The sequence below is a fragment of the Littorina saxatilis genome, linkage group LG8, assembly GCF_037325665.1.
Source record: "Littorina saxatilis isolate snail1 linkage group LG8, US_GU_Lsax_2.0, whole genome shotgun sequence".
In the NCBI taxonomy this organism is placed as follows: domain Eukaryota; kingdom Metazoa; phylum Mollusca; class Gastropoda; order Littorinimorpha; family Littorinidae; genus Littorina; species Littorina saxatilis.
This window is the reverse complement of record NC_090252.1, coordinates 67,304,976-67,324,679: the sequence shown is the minus strand read 5'-3', so window position 1 is coordinate 67,324,679 and position 19,704 is coordinate 67,304,976. Positions and strand designations below refer to the sequence as shown.

Here is a 19,704-nt window from a genome sequence, read left to right as displayed (position 1 = left end):
AAGTGAACTGTCGCTGTGCAAGAAATTGGTCGCCATTTTCCGCCGTGTTTTGTGACGTGTCAACTACCCACAGTCATACAAAAACATATGCTGTTGGTTCATTTGTGTATCCTTATTGTTTATGTCATGCTTTGCAGTTTGGTATGTTTTGTTGTCTTCTCAAATCAATGGATGACTATAAAATAAGCATTTAAATGCGAAGGTGTTAAAACATGACCCATGATCTTGGCTTAACGTACCGCAAGAGTTCCCTGGGCTTCCCGTTGTTCCTGCTCTGCACACACACATCTCAGACCCGGCGTCAACCGCACACGTCATTGTGTCGTCACACGAATCTGTGTCACTCGAGGTGCAACTATGGCCAACAGTGTTTTCTGTAATAGCCTCTGAAAATCCAGTTAAATATATTCGAACACAATTATTGAAGGACTATGGTAGAAGCTTTGTGGTTGTGATTTCTATTGGAAACCCAGCATTGAAAACAAAATTGTCGACAGACTATGACCAAAGTGCAATATCCACTGACAATTTAGTAAAGCATCCCTAAAAGAATATTAAAAGATAATGACAAAAGTTTTGTGATTTCTGAAAATCAAACAAACCAATGCAAACAGTTTATCGAAAGACTAGAGATGAAGAGTAGCAATCATCATTTTCACTGACAATCAAGCAATTATAGACTCACCGCATGTCCCAGTGTGTATGTTAAGGTTAAAATCAGCATTACACAGACAGATGGAGTTCACGCACTGAAGGTTGGAATTAACCACACAAGGTGTTGTGTCTGAGCAGGACCCTCCGTGCAAAGCTGTGGAATCACTTAGCTCTGAAACAATGAAAAGTGTGGTCAGTCCATAGATCCTTGAATCGGTCATTCAGCCAGCCAATCGTCAATTCCCGAATAATAGTTGCTTCAGTCATTGTTTCAAGCAGTCAGTCAGTCAGGCAGGCATACGCTTACTCATAGTCCTTTGTATAATCACAACTGGCTGATTTGCTACTGTTTTGCTTCATGGCGTAAGTACGGGAGCGTGCGCGTCCTCCCTCTTACCACTGTTGAGTTCTGGCATGCGCTCCACCCCCACCCATCCCCTGTTGCTGTTTGACATGTGTTTTACCAAATGCAAAATGACGATCATGCATTCAACAGATGATTCCCTTGCTAACGACCCACGCCTCTTAACCCTGCGAAAAATGACTTGAATTGTGACGTGACAATGTTACATAATTATCCATGAACTTTTTTTGGAAGTAAGCGGATTATTAACCCTATCTTTGAGTTACAAACGATTACAAACGATTCTCATACATGCTCTTACGTGGGGAAGTTAACCAAAAAAGGAAGAAAGGAGATATCACGACATGAGTGGATTAAAGATGACTCGCAAGATGATTTGCACAGGAAGACGTATTTGTAAAGGCACACCCCTTCTATTAATATAACAACAATAATAACAAGGGTTGACCATAACGGGTCAATACGCCGCCATGTGGTGAAACGGGGGTGGGACATGGTTACAAACCGGCCGCGACCTTAAGTCACGCAAAACTGTTTCAAACCATATTCAGAGAGAGAGAGAGAGGGAGGGAGAGAGAGAGAGAGAGCTAGAGAGAGAGACTGAGAGAGAGAGAGAGAGAGAGAGAGAGAGAGAGAGAGAGAGAGAGAGAGAGAGAGAGAGAGAGAGAGAGAGAGAGAGAGAGAGAGAGAGAGAGAGAGAGAGAGAGAGAGAGAGAGAACTCAGGAACTCAGGAATTTTAATGCGAGGCCACCGGCATATACGCATGGGGGTTTACAAAAGACACAGGAAAAAATAGGAATAAAAATCCACAACAAAATTTCATGGTTGTACAGAAACAAGAGAAATATATATCGTGGCACGAAAATTTACAAATTTTGTCTCAAAGTATCAGTCATAGCAACAATTGCCTGTTTGAAATTTCTTCATCACGTGTTTTCATGGCATAATAACAATACATGGCTACAGCTCTATTAATGTATATACTCTCATTTTGTAGCAGAAAAATCAAGGGTGGTACATGTACATTGTCAGTGAAATATTTCAAAATATATTTTACACGTAGATCCTGGTATTTTGGGCAATGTAGCAGAAAATGTATTTCGTTTTCCACAGCAGGACAAAACGGGCACGTGTTTGGTACAGCACTATAGCGTTTGTTTCCATTCAGGTCAATAATACCTAGGCGTAGTTTGACAAAAATGTTTCTAAATTTAGTAAGTGTGATATCTGTTAGGTATTTTTCCGGCTGCAATAAAGACTTGAACGAACTATACGTTGAAAATCTATCACTTTCCATTATCTTACCAAACCATTCCTGCTTATAGCAGTCAATCAAACGCTGTCTAAACGCACGCAGAAAAGCTTTTTCATGAACAACACCACCATTCAGCCATACAAAGGAAAACCCACACATATCCAAACAACGCTTTACCGAGCAAGCCCAATTTTGCAAATCAACCTCATTTCCGGGTAACCTTGAAAATCTTTTTTTATCCATCTCGTACGCTTGTCTAGGTAATCTAACCAAAAACATGTTCTGCAGCTTTAGCCAGTACCTGATAACACTGACAGTACTGTCAATGAATAAAGGGAAACGACCGAGTTCTCCATATGCCATCGCGTTTGGAGTTCTTGGTAAAACATTCAAAAATCTTTTACAAGCAAACAAATGCGGAGATTCAACAGAACGAAAGCGTGTGATACCCCATATTTCAGAGGCGTACAAAAGCATAGGTTTTACTAGTGCATCAAACAATTTAAAAAAAACCACTAACATCCATGCTACCTAAGCTCCACATTGTTTTCATGATTTCTACCACTTTTCCCTTGGCTCTGCCTGCAAATTCTTCTAAAGCAATGTCAAATGATAATTTTGTTGTCAATGTGACACCCAAATATTTATAACTGTTTACAACATCCATAGGTTTACCTTGATAAAACCATTTTTCTGTCTTAGATAGATGACCGCCTTTCCGAAAAACCATTACTTTTGTTTTCTTTAAATTTACACTGAGGCCAAGGGCAGAGGAGGCTTGTTCAAGATTGTTCAATTGGTTTTGTAGTCCAACAGGTGTTGTAGAAATCAAACAAATATCGTCAGCAAAAAGAAGCAAAACAATTTCTTGTAATCCAGGCAAAAACTGAACACCATGCCTTCCATTTGAGGTTACTTTATCGGCTACTTCAGTAATTAACAGGGAAAAAATCAGGGGAGACAACATGCAGCCTTGTTTCACCCCGGCAGGGCAATCAAAAAAGTCAGACACTTCAGGGCCCCATCTTACACATGACTGGACAGAATCATAAATCCCTTGTAGCATACGGAGCATTTTCGTCGAAGTTTTTATTTTTTGAAGAACGACCCACAAACTATCCCTGTCTACAGAATCGAAAGCTTTCAAATAATCAATAAAAGCAACGTACAGTTTACTTCTCCTTTGTCCATACAGACATTTCTTAATCATAGTCACAAGTGTAAAAAGATGATCAATAGTTGAATAGTTTTTTCGAAAACCAGCTTGTTCTTCACATATCTTGTGTTCACTCTCTGCCCATTTATACAGACGCCTATTTAGGATGGAAGTAAAAACTTTACTAATAGTACTCAGGAGGGAAATGCCCCTATAATTTCCAGGATTATTTACATCACCCTTTTTCAGTAAAGGAACTATCACGGACTGACTCCATTGTTTAGGAAACACACCAGTGTCATAAATGTCACAATCCGATGGGAGGATTTTCACGTGTCCGGCTCTTTCAAGATTGAATCTCGAATTTTGTTAATGTTGTCTAGGGTATGATTATTTGGCGGCTGTTCGCTTTTATAGTTAGTGATATGCGTGGTTCCTTTTAACTTAATTGAACGATAGACAGACTCAAATGTATCGACAGAAAGAATAAACACTGGAAGCAACTGGACGAACACAACTACAATGAGTGAAAACGGCTTTAATTTTGGTTACTCATCTTCATGCATCGACGTACTCGGCACTACAGGTCAAGGATCAGGTGTGAGAGGTTTGATCTTGCCGAAATGAGCGACTGTAAGCTCTCGGAGTGTTTATACACGGCGTCGGTGATGAAGATGATGTCTTTAAAGTTTAATGTCTTGACGATGAGTTCAACGGTGATGATGATGTCCTTGATGATGTGACGAACGATGTTGAGGATGCCCTTGATGTCTTCGACGATGAGGTGAATGACGATGATGATGCCCTGGATATCTCGGCGATGGGGTGAACGGTGATATCAGTTCTTTAACACGGTTCCATCTCTCTCTCAGTTGGCGTCCGATTCATCTCCAGCTTGCATCTACACGAGCGTCTAACCAGCATCTAAACAGCATCTAAACCTGCATAATTCAGGTTTGTGATGAAATATAACTCCCGAGAAAAAAAACTTGAATTGTTCTCCAAAATGGAACGAGAATCAACTGATCTTGGTGAATGGACTCAAAGTAAAACTCTACGCTACGAATATAGGCCTTCGCACGTGTCTCAAAACAATTCAATAAAACAACTCTTCCATACATCTTTTAACGCGAAGTACAAAAGACAAATATCTCAAGTCTTTATTGATAGAAATCATCGTATGAATTTGCAAATCTAATGATCTTTCCTACGGTGTAGGCGTAGAGATCTATCATAACCATTTCCAACCTCGTGTTTTCCTCTGTGTCATTCTTCCTTTTTGACGTCACGCTTTTGACGTCATCTCTCTTTACGGCGTTCCGTCTCGCAAGGAAATGACTTAAGGGTGTCACCCATGGAAATAAAATCCAATGTTACTATAATGCGTAACACACGCCCTTGGAAAGGAAGATTTTATATAATCTATGAACATGCATAATAGTTACATTAATACTATATGTGTATAACATTCTACTAATTGTTTCCGTGGATCTATGATCAGAATTCCCTTCACAATCAGGTAGTATCTCTGAGTTGTGACGACCATTGCCATGGTCTCCCTCAGTTCATGGTAGCACGGCTGAGGTAGTCTGCTCCAATGTTGTCTTTGCCGGGAATGATCTTCACGGTGAAGACGTACGGTTGAAGTTGCAATGCCCAGCGCATCAGTCTGGCATTGGTTGGTTTCATCCGCTGTAGATACTGAAGAGGTTGATGGTCCGTCTCCAGTATGAAATGTCTTCCGTAGAGATAACGCTCAAATTTCTGGATTCCCCAGACGGTCGCTAAGCATTCTTTCTCTACGGTGGCATATTTCTGTTCTGTCTCTGACAGCTTCTTGCTGGCATACGCGATCGGCTGCAGACCTTCTCCCTTGTCTTGAAGTAGAACAGCTCCCATTCCTTTGTCTGAAGCATCAGTTCTGAGGATGTATGGGAGTGTATGGTCTGGCATCTGGATGATCGGTTGTTCAGCTAGCTTGGCTTTCAGTGTGTCGAACGCCACCTGACAGGCAGGAGTCCACTTGACCTTTTCCGGTTCTTGCTTTTTGGTCTTGTCTGTCAGTGGTGCTGCGATCGAGGAATACGCCGGGACGTAAATCCTATAAAAACCGGTCAGACCTAAAAAAGCTCTCAGTTCCTTCTTGGTGGTAGGAGGTTGAGCCTTTTGTATCTTGTCGACCTTGTCGTCGACAGGCCATCTCTTCCCTCTTCCGATCTCATGTCCCAGATACTGCAGTTGTTCATAACCGAAGTAGCACTTGGAGGGTTTCGCTGCAAGGTTGGCGTCTTTCAGGGCTTTCAGGACGGCCTTGATCGCTTCAATGTGTTGTTCCCATGTTGCAGTCGCGATCAGGATGTCATCCATGAAATGGTAGACGTCTTTGCGATTGAGAGGACCCAGGAGCTTCCGCATCATCCGGTTGAAAACGCTGCCCGCGGTCTTCAATCCAAATGGCATGTTGATCCACCTCATTTGCCCTAATGAGGTCGTAAACGCTGTCTTGTCTCGGTCTTCCTCTTTGATGGGAATCGCCCAATATCCTTTGGTCAAGTCCAACTTGCTGAAGTATCGTGCATCGGCGAGTTCAGAGAATAGATGTTCCACATCTGTGATTGGTTCAGCGTCGTTCTCGATGACTTTATTTGCTTCTCTGAAATCATTGCAGAAACGCACTGCTTTACCTTGTGCTTTCTTCACGATCACTATCGGAGCGTTGTAGGGTGAAGTGGCTGGTTCGATAACCTTCAAATCCAACATCTCCTTCACTTCACGTTCCACCACGTCCACTAACGCATGAGGTATGGGTCGTGGTTTCACGTACACAGGTCGATCATCAGTCATCTTGATGTTGCAGATTTCTAGAGTCGTAGCTTTTGGTACATCAGTCAACGATGCGCTGAATTCTGTACATGCGTCTCTGACTTCACGTTGTTGTCTTGCCGTCAATGTGTCAGCTACATGTACATCTTTCTCATTCTCGGTACGTTTTGTAGACGGAATGAGTATGCTGGGATCAGGTCCCATGTTGGCGAATATTTCGTCATCTTGTTCTTCCAGATCTTCGACGACTATCGCGCTCTGTTCCACCACTTCTTCTGGAAGTTTCTCTGGTTCAGCGATCATTTCTCGTTCATGGTACTCTCGCAAAAGGTTGATGTGATAGACACGAGTCTGGCGACCCACTTTGATCTTGTAATCAAATGAGTTGATCTTCTCCTCGATCACGTATGGTCCCTTCCATGCAAGTTCTAGCTTGTTGTGTTTCGTTGGCAGTAGAAGCAAAACTCTGGTGCCGACAATGAGTTCTCTCTTCTTCGTCTTCTTGTCGTAGAAGTGAGCTTGTCGTATTGCTGACTTGGCGAGATGGTCGCGGGCGATCTTGCACGTTTCTTCAATGCGATTTCGCAGATCAATAACATGTTCAGCCGTCGTGCGTATCTCGTCGTTGCTTTCTTCTTCCGTCCACAGTTGACGCAATACTTGCATTGGTCCACGCACTGTCCGCCCATACAGAAGTTCGAAAGGAGAAAATCCAAGTGAATCTTGGGGAACTTCTCGGTATGCGAACAGTAGTGCTGGCAAGTACTGGTCCCACTTGGTCGGTTGTTCAAAAGTCATCTTCTTGAGCATCGCTTTCAAAGTTCCATTGAAACGTTCTACAACACCATTGCATTGAGGATGCCAAGGTGAAGTTGTCAATCCCTTGATTGCGAGCAGTTGGTTGACTTGAGTCATCAACTCGCTGGTGAACTGCGCTCCGTTGTCGGTCAATACTTCTTCTGGAAGTCCCAATCTTGTCCAGAATGTCCATAGCGCGTCAGCCACGGTTTCTGCCTTTATGTCTTTGAGAGCAACAGCTTCAGGATATCTGGTCGCGAAATCCACCATCACTAGGATATACTGCTTCTTTGTCTCAGACATGGGTTTGATTGGTCCTACTATGTCAACGGCTACACGCTTGAACGGAGTTTCAATCAGAGGCATCTTTCCCAGAGGTACCTTCCTCGTCCGTCCTTTTGGCATAGTACGTTGGCACACGTCACAAGAACTGCAGTAGCGTTTGATGTCACCCACGATCCCCGGCCAAAAAAAATCTTGCCAAATCCGTTCTCTTGATTTCTTCTGTCCGAGATGGCCCGACATCGCCGTATCGTGTCCGGTGGACAATACCTTTGCTCGCATCTTGTGAGGTACTACTACTTGTCGGTGGTCCTTTCCTTGCTTGTCACTGTATTGGCGATATAACACGTCCTTGTCATAGATGAACTGAACTCGCCCTCGAGTTACATTCGTTCGTGCCAACACATGTAATTTCTCAAGGCTTTTGTCGTCTTGCTGTTCTCTCTTTAGATCAGCAACGGTGAAGATCTTTCCTTCCATAGGAAAACTGGGAATTGACGCATTCCCCTCCTCTTCACGTTTTTCTTGTCCTCGGGTAACGGCTGTTGCAGTGGTTTCAGGGATTACGGTCTCACGGACTGGATATACAGGTGTCTCGATTTTCTCCGATCCTACACCCATCGAGTTTCCAATCAACACAGGATGGACAGGATTCTCCATGACGCTAACTTCGGTTTCTCCCACGAAGTACGGCGTGTCCATGTAAACGTGTGCGACCGATAGTTTCTCTTTCACTGATTTCTTCGCCAAAGACGTTTCTTTTGTGCGCGTAGTAATCTTGCTAGCTGGTACTAGTTTGGAATCAACAATCGTAGAGGTGCTTCCGGTGTCGCGGAAAGCAGTGACTACCTGGCCTTCAACTACGATTTGGGACAGTTTGGTGAATTTCTTGTGAACACATTTGTCGCACAGTTGATCATGTGTCGCATTCCCCTCGATGTCATTCTCGTCTTGAAATGCGGCACTGGCTGATTCATCTTTCGGAGGCTGGCGACAATCCTTCTTGAAATGGCCCAATTTTCCACATCTGAAACATTTGACGCTGGTTCTGCTTTTATTTCCTTCGTCCTTGTCCTTGTTTGTGGAATTCGTCCCGTGTGTTGCCTTGTGTCCTCTCTCTTCAGGTTTCTTCCCATGTCTACGGCTTTCTTTGGGTCGGTTTTCTTCGTAGAGAGTTACGGTGTCGATCACGTCATCAATGCTGTTTGGTTTTCTATCCTTCACGTACGTGACGAGTTCAGTAGGCATGCTTTCATACACTTGTTCCGTCAGTATGAGGTCTTTGAAATCATCGAAACTTTCTCCGATATTGGACATTTCAACCCAGCGATCGAGGAACAAAGAAATCTGAGTAATGAACTCTTTGTACGAGTCAGCGTTTTCTTTCCGTGTGTTTCTGAATCTTTGTCTGTATGTTTCCGCGGTAATCTGAAATCTTTCCAGCAAAGTCTTTCGGAGCAATGCGTAGTCGCGTGCATCAGCGACTTTCATCTTGGTGTAAGCAGTGCGTGCTTTACCTTTTAGCAGTGCGGACAAACGTACAGACCAAGTGTTAGGGTCCCAGTGTGATGCTTCAGCATGACGTTCAAATTGCAGAAGGAACGCTTCTACATCGTCTTTGTCTCCGAGGAATGGTAACTTCGGTTGGTAGTTATCGGTATCGCGAGGTCTATGATTTCTGTGATTGTTATTGTTCTGATTTCCTTCTTCTTCATCGCCTCCGCGATCGCGTGAGTTTGTTGCGCGAGCTAATTCGACCTGAATCCTCAACTCCTCGAGTCGAGTTTGTTGCTCGCGTTCTTCTCTTTCACGTTCAACACGGTCGGCACGTTCACGTTCACGTTCACGTTCAGCGTCGGCGCGTTCACGTTCACGTTCAGCGTCGGCACGTTCACGTTCACGTTCAGCGTCGGCGCGTTTACGTTCAGCATCGGCAATTTCCGCACGTTCAGCACGTTCACGTGCACGCTCCGCACGTTCACCATTCTCACGCTCACATTCCAGAACAAAATCACGCAACTCAGATCCCTCCAAACCAAGTAACTTCCCTTTATCCATCAAAATCCTCGTCGCTTCCAGGGCTGCATCCACTGAAGTAGCCATCTTACCTGTCTGGCTTTCTACGTCAGTCTCACCACACGCCTTCACTCCAAATTTGAGGACGTGCGAAGTTTCTATATCGGGTACTGTGCATGGAATTTATCTCATCACAGACTATCTCGAACCTACTTCGCATTTATGGAAAAAATCAGTTATTACAAACTGTAACTGAACAATGTTACTGTCAACTCGTAAACATTCGTTCTGTGACCTAGAGTGGTCAATACAACTGCGGCTCGACTCCCAGTATTATCACTCTAGTCTATCACCATACGTAATCCAACGTATATAAAGATCCCACGGTTTCTATCTAGAAAATTTCTTAGAACTAATTGAATTAGCTAATTTCAACACTAAGAAAGTATCCGTGATCTTCAATATTATGAATAGTTTATTAGCTAGATACTCAGACTCTGTCCATTGAATCTGTCACCACAAATAGTCAAATGACTTTTCCCATGTGCGTGAACGTAAATAAACTAGTTCAAAATGTTTTTGCGAAATATCTCCATTTCGACTTCCTTTTTGTTTCGTTGGTTCTACTTAGAAAGGAATTTGAGCCGTTCCCCAACAGAATGTTGCCAACTAATCCTACCTGCTAGAACTAGATCTACAGGTAGATGAAAGTGATCTAACTTTCACTTTCCAGTTTTGTTTTGTTTTTCTTCGAGAGTTACATTTTGTTTTTACCTTCAGTAAGGTTGTGTTATTTAGTTTACCTTCATTAAGGATGTGATCTACAGTGAGTTTTTACCCATACTACACTATAGTTTTCCTTTAAATAAATACACGAATAAACATATACTAATTACTTAACTAATGAATGATCAATGAATACACACAAACCACACAAGACAATTTCTTCACATGTATCTAAACGAAATAGCCTATCCCGGACGAGGCAACCAATATGTCACAATCCGATGGGAGGATTTTCACGTGTCCGGCTCTTTCAAGATTGAATCTCGAATTTTGTTAATGTTGTCTAGGGTATGATTATTTGGCGGCTGTTCGCTTTTATAGTTAGTGATATGCGTGGTTCTTTTTAACTTAATTGAACGATAGACAGACTCAAATGTATCGACAGAAAGAATAAACACTGGAAGCAACTGGACGAACACAACTACAATGAGTGAAAACGGCTTTAATTTTGGTTACTCATCTTCATGCATCGACGTACTCGGCACTACAGGTCAAGGATCAGGTGTGAGAGGTTTGATCTTGCCGAAATGAGCGACTGTAAGCTCTCGGAGTGTTTATACACGGCGTCGGTGATGAAGATGATGTCTTTAAAGTTTAATGTCTTGACGATGAGTTCAACGGTGATGATGATGTCCTTGATGATGTGACGAACGATGTTGAGGATGCCCTTGATGTCTTCGACGATGAGGTGAATGACGATGATGATGCCCTGGATATCTCGGCGATGGGGTGAACGGTGATATCAGTTCTTTAACACGGTTCCATCTCTCTCTCAGTTGGCGTCCGATTCATCTCCAGCTTGCATCTACACGAGCGTCTAACCAGCATCTAAACAGCATCTAAACCTGCATAATTCAGGTTTGTGATGAAATATAACTCCCGAGAAAAAAAACTTGAATTGTTCTCCAAAATGGAACGAGAATCAACTGATCTTGGTGAATGGACTCAAAGTAAAACTCTACGCTACGAATATAGGCCTTCGCACGTGTCTCAAAACAATTCAATAAAACAACTCTTCCATACATCTTTTAACGCGAAGTACAAAAGACAAATATCTCAAGTCTTTATTGATAGAAATCATCGTATGAATTTGCAAATCTAATGATCTTTCCTACGGTGTAGGCGTAGAGATCTATCATAACCATTTCCAACCTCGTGTTTTCCTCTGTGTCATTCTTCCTTTTTGACGTCACGCTTTTGACGTCATCTCTCTTTACGGCGTTCCGTCTCGCAAGGAAATGACTTAAGGGTGTCACCCATGGAAATAAAATCCAATGTTACTATAATGCGTAACAATAAACACGGTTAAAGAACTTAGTGAGAAAAGGGGCAACAATATCCTCAGCTGCTTTTAGAAATTCTGCTGGTATTTCATCAATACCAGAAGCTTTCCCTGCTTTTAATTTTCGAATGGCTTGTTTTACCTCAGCTAACGAAATTTGTTCATCCAATTCATAAATATGTACATCTTCCTCACTTTCTTCATTTATTACATTTTCGTTTTGTTCAGGCGTTGAAGCTGTGTGCTGTCCCAAAATGTTTTCAAAGTGATCTTTCCAGACATCGATATTTATAGTTGCACGGTTTCTCTCCCTTGGGCGAGACCGCTTTACCGTTGACCAGAACATGGAAGGATTTTTTCTGTTTTCTAGTAAAGAATCTTGTACTGATTTTCTATGTGCTTTCTTTTTCTCTTTTATCATATTTTGATATTCAGATCTTTTTTGCAAATACTGTAGTTTATCCTCAACCTTTCTAGTGCGAGAGTACCGACTAAGTAATCTATTAACTTCACGTTTTCCCTCCCTACACTCTGTGTCAAACCATCGGCTCGTACGACGCTGACGGCCTCCAAAAAACACCGTGCGTCGCATGCACCGACCCGCTTCTAAAAGCGTGTTTACAAACATTGTCAAGGCAGCGTCAGAGTTATCATCAATACATGCAGCAGCGTCATCGATGGCAGTTTGACCTTCACGTGAAGAAAGAAAATCTAAAAATACACTAGCTTTGGAGGAATCCCAAGTCAGTTTCTCTGAACTAGTCTTATTCTCACTGTCTACATCAGCGTCAATTTTTAGGGCAGCACACACATCTAGCCGAACAGGCATATGATGAGACTCAATGCGGTTGACAACAGAAAACATATTTACATATTCAACAAAATCAACTGAAGACAAAAAGTGATCAATAGTACTATTTCCTCTTTCAGACACAAAAGTGAATTTATCATCGAAACCTGGTTGTACTAATCCATGCAGAGGTACAAGGTGAAACATGCAGCAAAACTGAATCAGTATTTTACCAAAGTTATTTGTCAAAACATCTTGTGATTTTCTTTCAAAAACATTACCATCCTCATCATCATCTTCTTCATCAACACATTCAAGACACCAATCCCCTATTCGGGCGTTCACATCACCTCCAAGTAAATAGTACACATCCCTGCCAGCTTCCATTAAAGACAAAATAAACTGTTCTAGCATTTCTAGAGTACAATCATAATCTTTTTTATCATAGTACACACTGCCCACTGGATGATTATACAGACCAATAAACATCATGTCTTTCTCACAACCAAACAATTCTTTTGAAAGTTTTACGCACAAAACATTTTCACTCTTGGTATCAATAGTCTCAACAAAATCCGACAGACATTTACGAATCAACATAACAGTTCCACCAGAAACATGGCCCATCTTGGTCAGTTTCACACCTGGTGAATGAAGAACAATGAAATCACTAAAATAGGTACTGAAGTCAAAGCTTGGCAAAGTAAAGGTTTCAGACAAAAAGCAAACATCAAAAGAAGTTATGTAATCAACAAAATCAGGGTCAGTTAGCTTGGCAATCAACCCATTTATATTCCAACAAAGAAATGAAAAAGAAGTATTCAATTTGTCCTTATTTGCTGTTGCAACATTGTTTACATCAGGTGTGTTTTTGTCATGTGCTTGTGTGTCTTGTTTGTTTGCATTGTCATAGCCTTGGCCACGCCCCTATTCGCTGTTTCCTGCACGGGTGGGAGTTCCACGCACGTTGCGAATGTAGGCCGAGTACCCACCACCTCCACTATCGCCACCCAATGTCATGTCTTTGTGGCCCTGCCGATTGGCTGAGCGGGTCACACGCTTATCTCTGGCGTCACTCTGCCCGGAATTCCGACCGGAATTTTCTTCAGTGTCACGGCTGTGACCCTGAGTGTCACTGACGTCACGCTCTATTTCTACTTCGCTGATTGGTTGACGTTCCTCGTGATCAGGGGGCGTCTCCGAGTCGGTGTTTGTCAACAAACCGGGGCCACCCGGCCGGCGGTTGTCAGCACGGCGATCATCGTTGTTTCTGGGGTTGTCATGGAAGCGTAGCTTGCCGTTTGTGTAGTAGGCCGTCTTCCCCTCCTCCCTCAGCTGTTTCAGCTTCTGGGTCTGCCGTCTGGTGAGATCTTGGGCCGCTCTCAGGTTGTCGTGCTCCATGTCGCTTCGTGCCTCACGGTCTTTCATGAGACGCATCGCATCGCCCCAACGTTGGAACTTGGCAATGATAGGGCGGGGGTTGGGATTCTTGGGGTTGGGTTTGCCGAGGCGATGCGCTCGCTCGATGACGTCAGGCTCCCACTGCTTCTGAGGAATGTAGGTGTCAAGAACGTTTTTCACTGCAACAACACAGTCAGCATCGGTGTCGCCAACTTCTTCTGGTATTCCGAAAAACTTGACGTTGTTGCGACGGGAAAACCCCTCCAGCCTGTCAACCTCTGCCTCGAGGCTAGTCAACACACGATACAGATCGTCTTGTTGTGAGGAGAGGTTGGAGATCGACTGTTCGTTCTTCTTGAGGGACTTTTTCATTGTCTCTTGCTCATCCCCAAATTTCTTCATCAATGTCTCTTGTTTTCTAAGCATGTCTTCTTGTCGTTTGAGAAAGTCCGCCTGTGTTTGCATGGTTGCCAGAACGACATCCAGCTTCTGCTGCACCGACTGCTCTAAGTGTTTGATGCTATCTGCCACTGCAGTTGACTCCGCACCACCACCACTACTTTCGCTACTGCCACTGACAGCAGGCCCAGGGTTTTCCTCTACATCATTGCTCAATCTCAAGCGTCGTATCGCGAAGGCAATCACTGCCAGGCACAAAGATGGCGCGTGCTGCGCGTGCGGAAAGGTCACCGCCATCGGTGACAGGTGTACAAGGTCATCGCTTGGCACTGACAAATGGCCAGTCACTGTTGTCGAATTATAAGTCACAGTTCCCAGGGGTGGGAATGGCGTACTAAAAGCACTTTCCGCAACATCTTTGAAGCAGCACACGATGTTCGCAAGAAAAACAAGGCATCCCCAAGTAATGCACACGTCGCTGACACTGATTTCAGAACTGTCACCATACACGGGATGAGCACGAAGCCGGTTCAAGAAATGTTTTGCCACACAAGCCAAATGAAAACGACCAATACTGGCCCTCCAAAGTCCTACCTCAATCATTTTCAGTAAATTTCTGCACACAATCACTTTAGACTTTCACTTGTATAGTTCTTGAGACTCAAACTTTGATATAGCCACTTTGAACTTGAAAAATATCCATCTTGTCTGCACTGTGAACATTTTTCCCTCCTGCGCCATTCGTGGTCGACCTTGACCCCCGAGAGAGAGAGAGAGAGAGAGAGAGAGAGAGAGAGAGAGAGAGAGAGAGAGAGAGAGAGAGAGAGAGAGAGAGAGAGAGAGAGAGAGAGAGAGAGAGAGAGAGAGAGAGAGAGAAAGAGAGAGAAAGAGAGAGAGAGAGAGAGAGAGTAGTCACCGACAGAGAGGGGAAGCTAAGAGAACAGAGACAGACAGACAAGGAATAAGATGAAGTTGTTTTTATATCGATTTCGGAAATTTAATTTTAATCATAATTTTTATATTTTTTAAATGTAAGAGCTTGTTTTTAATCCGAATATAAAAATATGTATATGTTTTTAGCCCTGAATCTCGACTATCTTCTAAAACGTTCCTAAGGAAGGGAGATAACTCAAATCAAAGTTATTTTTCAGCAAACTGAGTATGTTGATGGTAATACTTTTACACAGTCTGATTCTTATAGAATATATAGAGTCGAAGTGAGAAACAAAATGCTAGTAATAACATAAGACCAAAACATTATTTGGCAAACGAGTCCGTACCACGGAACCACACACACCAATAAAACAAACTCCACTGTTACCGCCCAACGAAGCATCCAAATATCGGAGCACGTAAAATGAAATTGAACAAAAGCATGGCGGCTGTCAAACCAAAACACTGATCTAAAAATATAGATCAGTGAACCAAAAAGGGGATAGGGAAGTAACCTGCGGGAATTCCAGCACACGTCAGTGGGTTTCGTCCCCTGGTTTCGTCCCCTGGCTCGGTTTGTCCGTTAAAAGCTAATATCTTCCGTTTGACTACCGTTAGGAATGTAATTTTGTGCATGCAAAAAACAAAGCCTATTCCTTACAATTTCACAACATTTGAGCTTAATTGACCCAGAGATACACGTCTTACCCGACAAACACCGACCGACTCACTGCCCGCCCGCCTCAAACAAACAAACAAACAAACAGACAGAGCGAATCCACTAAGCCTCTTATTATTCTAATGTCGGTTTAATAATAACACTAATAACTGGACATTTGTAAGTGCCTAACATATGTCTCTTTAAAAAAAAACATATGCAAAATAGAACAATTAAATGTACAACCTACATAAAACAATTACTCATACGGACAAAAATCACCACATGTACTGTTCACACCAATCATACCAACTTTAAGGGAGAGGAGTACATGTAGAAATGGAATGGAAAAGACATCAGGCCGGGTTGGTGTAATATTGTGTGAAAAAGAAAGTGTTCAACTGTTGTTTGAAAGAGCTGAGAGAGGTGCAGTGTCTGACAGAGAAGGGAAGAGAGCTCCAGAGTGGTGCATGGTGCAGCACAACAGAAGGTTCTTGCTCCGTGCTGCGTATTAAACCATGTTTCATCCGACCAGGCCTTTATATCGGATAAGACCATTCCTTCACTTGGAAACATGTCACCTTTCAACACCTTGACTGCTTGCTCAGGTGAGTTGGACTTTTTTTAATGAATTAATTTCTTAAAAAGCTACTCAAACCAGGCGCCGAACAGATCTGAGATGGTGAGTTGAACTATTTTTAACAAAGGCAGTGTGCCTTTAAGAACGCACCTGAAGTTCTAAGCCGTTTCTCTCCAGCCTTCCTTATTAGTTTGGGTGCTGAGACGCTAAGGACAGTCCTTTGTAATACGTACCACATAGACCACTGTCGGCATTTCGGGTGTAGGCCGTGCCACATGTGCACAGGTTGGTTGTGCAATCTGCCCCCGACGTGCAGAGGTTCGCGTAGCCATCTGCTGAGCACCCCTGGCCTGCCTGGATCACTGAAACACCCAGTAGTTACTACAAATAAACTGGTAGTTAGCTACCCTTGCGTCATTCGTATGCCTAGCTGTATTGTCGTGAGATCTCCGTGGCAAAAATTCCGCTACGCATATAGAGTTGGCCCTTTGCAGACAAAAATCCATAATTCATTGCGTTCACTGTTTAAAACAATGTTGCTGGAATTTTGCTTCATTTTAGCAGTCAAGTTTTAATGAGTAAATCCAACAATCCATTCCCTTATTACCACAATCAGAAAACAGAATGAATTGAACTTTATTACACCCCCGGTATAGGGGTGTGTATAGGATTCGGTCGATGTGTTTGTTTGTTTGTGTGTTTGTGTTCGCATATAGATCTCAAGAATGAACGGACCGATCGTCACCAAACTTGGTGAACAGGTTCTATACATTCCTGACACGGTCCTTACAAAAAATTGGGACCAGTCAAACACACGGTTAGGGAGTTATTGGTGGATTAAGATTCTACAAGGACTTATAGAGGGACATATTAATGGTCAAAGGGAAATAACCTTCTCAGTTGGTGGCAGTGAGAATGGTAAGGACGGGGGTGTTTTTCCTACCTCGGAGGAATTTCTTGTTTAACAAGGATTAAGATTTAGGGCTACGCCTTTTCTTACAAACTGTCCTTGGGACGCATAGACACACAATTATATAATTAAAACATTAAAAATTAAAAAGTTAAAAAGTTAACCAACAAAAGGAGGTCGGAAGATTTCAGCACGTGATAATAAAGATGACGATGATGATGACGATGATGAAGACGATAATGATGATACTGATGATGAAGCATGAAGAGCATACATATGTGGTTATTTATACAATCAAATGCATACTATGCAGGTCATTATAAATACAAGCTGGTAGCAATCGAACATGTAGCAATAGTACAACAAAAATATGTTCAGAATATACAATGCACAGCATATCTTTGACGTAATACTAACGTAAGTGTGGTAAATCAAAAGGCGTTAAACAACTCAGACATTAAGTGGTTTTTAACACATTTTTTAAAACTGTTTAATGACTTTAAGTGCTTAAAGGATGATGGAAACGAATTCCAAACTGAAGTACCCGAAAAGGCAAGACTGGTCTTATACAGGTCAATTCGTGGAATCGGTGGGATCAAGTTGACCGACCCATATCTGCGGGTAGCTTTATTGAATAATGATGTAATGTAAATCGGCACTTTACCGTAATACAATTTATGCATGAAAATGGCTTTGTTTAACTTGAGATGCTTTTCCAGTGGAAGAAAGTTAAGCATTTTTAATTTCATATATGTTGAGGCATTATCCTTTACGATAAGTTTAGCCGAGCGACGATAGAGAGAGTCTAACTTGTTCAAGTCGACATCACTGCTGCCATCCCAGAGCGTCGAAACATAATTAATGTGAGGCATTACATAAGCATGGTGGAACATTTCCAGAGTCCTTCTGTCCGTAAATTGCTTTAACTTGGATAAGAGGAAAACGTTCTTGGCTACTTTCTTGCAAATATGCTGTAATTGTGCCTGCCACTTGAATTCACAATCAATAATTACCCCTAAAACGCGATGCTCTTGAACTTTTTCAATTGATTGCGTACCAATAGTAAGATTTACTTTGAGTGGAGAAATCTGGTGTTTTTCTCTGGTTGCAATTACCATACTTTTAGTTTTTATTGGATGGACACGCATAGCATTAGCACTACACCAGTTATTTACATCGTTCAAAGCTGTTTGAAGGGAGGACTCTATTACTGGAACAGACTTTCCACTTGCATGAAGAGAAGAATCGTCAGCAAAAAAATCACTTCTAACATTACTATCAGAAATGTGCAGTGGCAGATCATTGATATACCGACAGAACAAGATCGGCCCAAGCACTAAACCTTGAGGCACCCCGCATTTCACAGTCTCCTCAGTAGATATTTTACAGTTTAGGGCAGTATATTGAGATCTGTCCTGTAAATAGGAAGCAAAGAAGTTACACACTGAACTGTTTCTGACATACAACTGTAATTTCTTCAATAGAATTGAATGACCAACAAGATCAAACGCTTTTTTAAAGTCGAGAAACGGTAGCGCCTCATGCCAACATTGCATGCACTTTGTTGAACCTCCGGACCCGCAACGAGGTTCGGGCGCTTCGCTCCCTGAACTAAGCGCTTTGCGTCGTCGATCTGTCCCCCCAAAAAGTTGTAATCCCCCCCCCCCCTTTAACAAGAACATGCTTGACCTTGACCTTTACATGACCTTGACCTTCAGGGTCAAGGTCAAATAACTAAACCTAGCAATGACATCATACACTAAGAACTGCTTTACACATTGTTCCTACCAAAATACATGTGACCTTGACCCAAGGTCATCCAAGGTCATGCAACACAAAGCTGTTAATTCAAGACATAGGAAGTACAATGGTGCTTATTGGCTCTTTCTACCATGAGATATGGTCACTTTTTGTGGTTCACTACCTTATTTTGGTCACATTTCATAAGGGTCAAAGTGACCTTGACCTTGATCATATGTGACCAAATGTGTCTCATGATGAAAGCATAACATGTGCCCCACATAATTTTTAAGTTTGAAACAGTTATCTTCCATAGTTCAGGGTCAAGGCCACTTCAAAATATGTATACAATCCAACTTTGAAGAGCTCATGTGACCTTGACCTTGAAGCAAGGTAAACCAAACTGGTATCAAAAGATGGGGCTTACTTTGCCCTATATATCATATATAGGTGAGGTATTGAATCTCAAAAACTTCAGAGAAAATGGGAAAAATGTGAAAAATAGCTGTTTTTTAGGCAACATTTATGGCCCCTGCGACCTTGACCTTGAAGCAAGGTCAAGATGCTATGTATGTTTTTGGGGCCTTGTCATCATACACCATCTTGCCAAATTTGGTACTGATAGACTGAATAGTGTCCAAGAAATATCCAACGTTAAAGTTTTCCGGACGGACGTCCGGACGGACGGACGGACGGACGACTCGGGTGAGTACATAGACTCACTTTTGCTTCGCATGTGAGTCAAAAATGATGTGAACCGCCCCTGTTTTACACAGATCTTGAGAGTCAATGTTCGTTTAGAAGACTATGACGCTAACTGTCTCGATCTGTGTAAAATGTCACATTTAGGTCAACATTACAAATAACATATGATAC

The 19,704-nt window shown here is 42.4% G+C and overlaps 1 long non-coding RNA gene across 1 annotated transcript; it reads right to left on the bottom strand.

Annotated features, from left to right (window-relative positions):
* Positions 1-246: 246 nt before the first annotated feature.
* On the bottom strand, positions 247-16,534 carry LOC138974250 (uncharacterized). The gene is made up of 3 exons (XR_011458358.1): positions 16,412-16,534; positions 686-826; positions 247-386 (listed from the first exon to the last, which is right to left on the bottom strand). It is a non-coding gene; the product is annotated as an uncharacterized lncRNA (long non-coding RNA).
* Between the last annotated feature and the right edge of the window lie 3,170 nt (positions 16,535-19,704).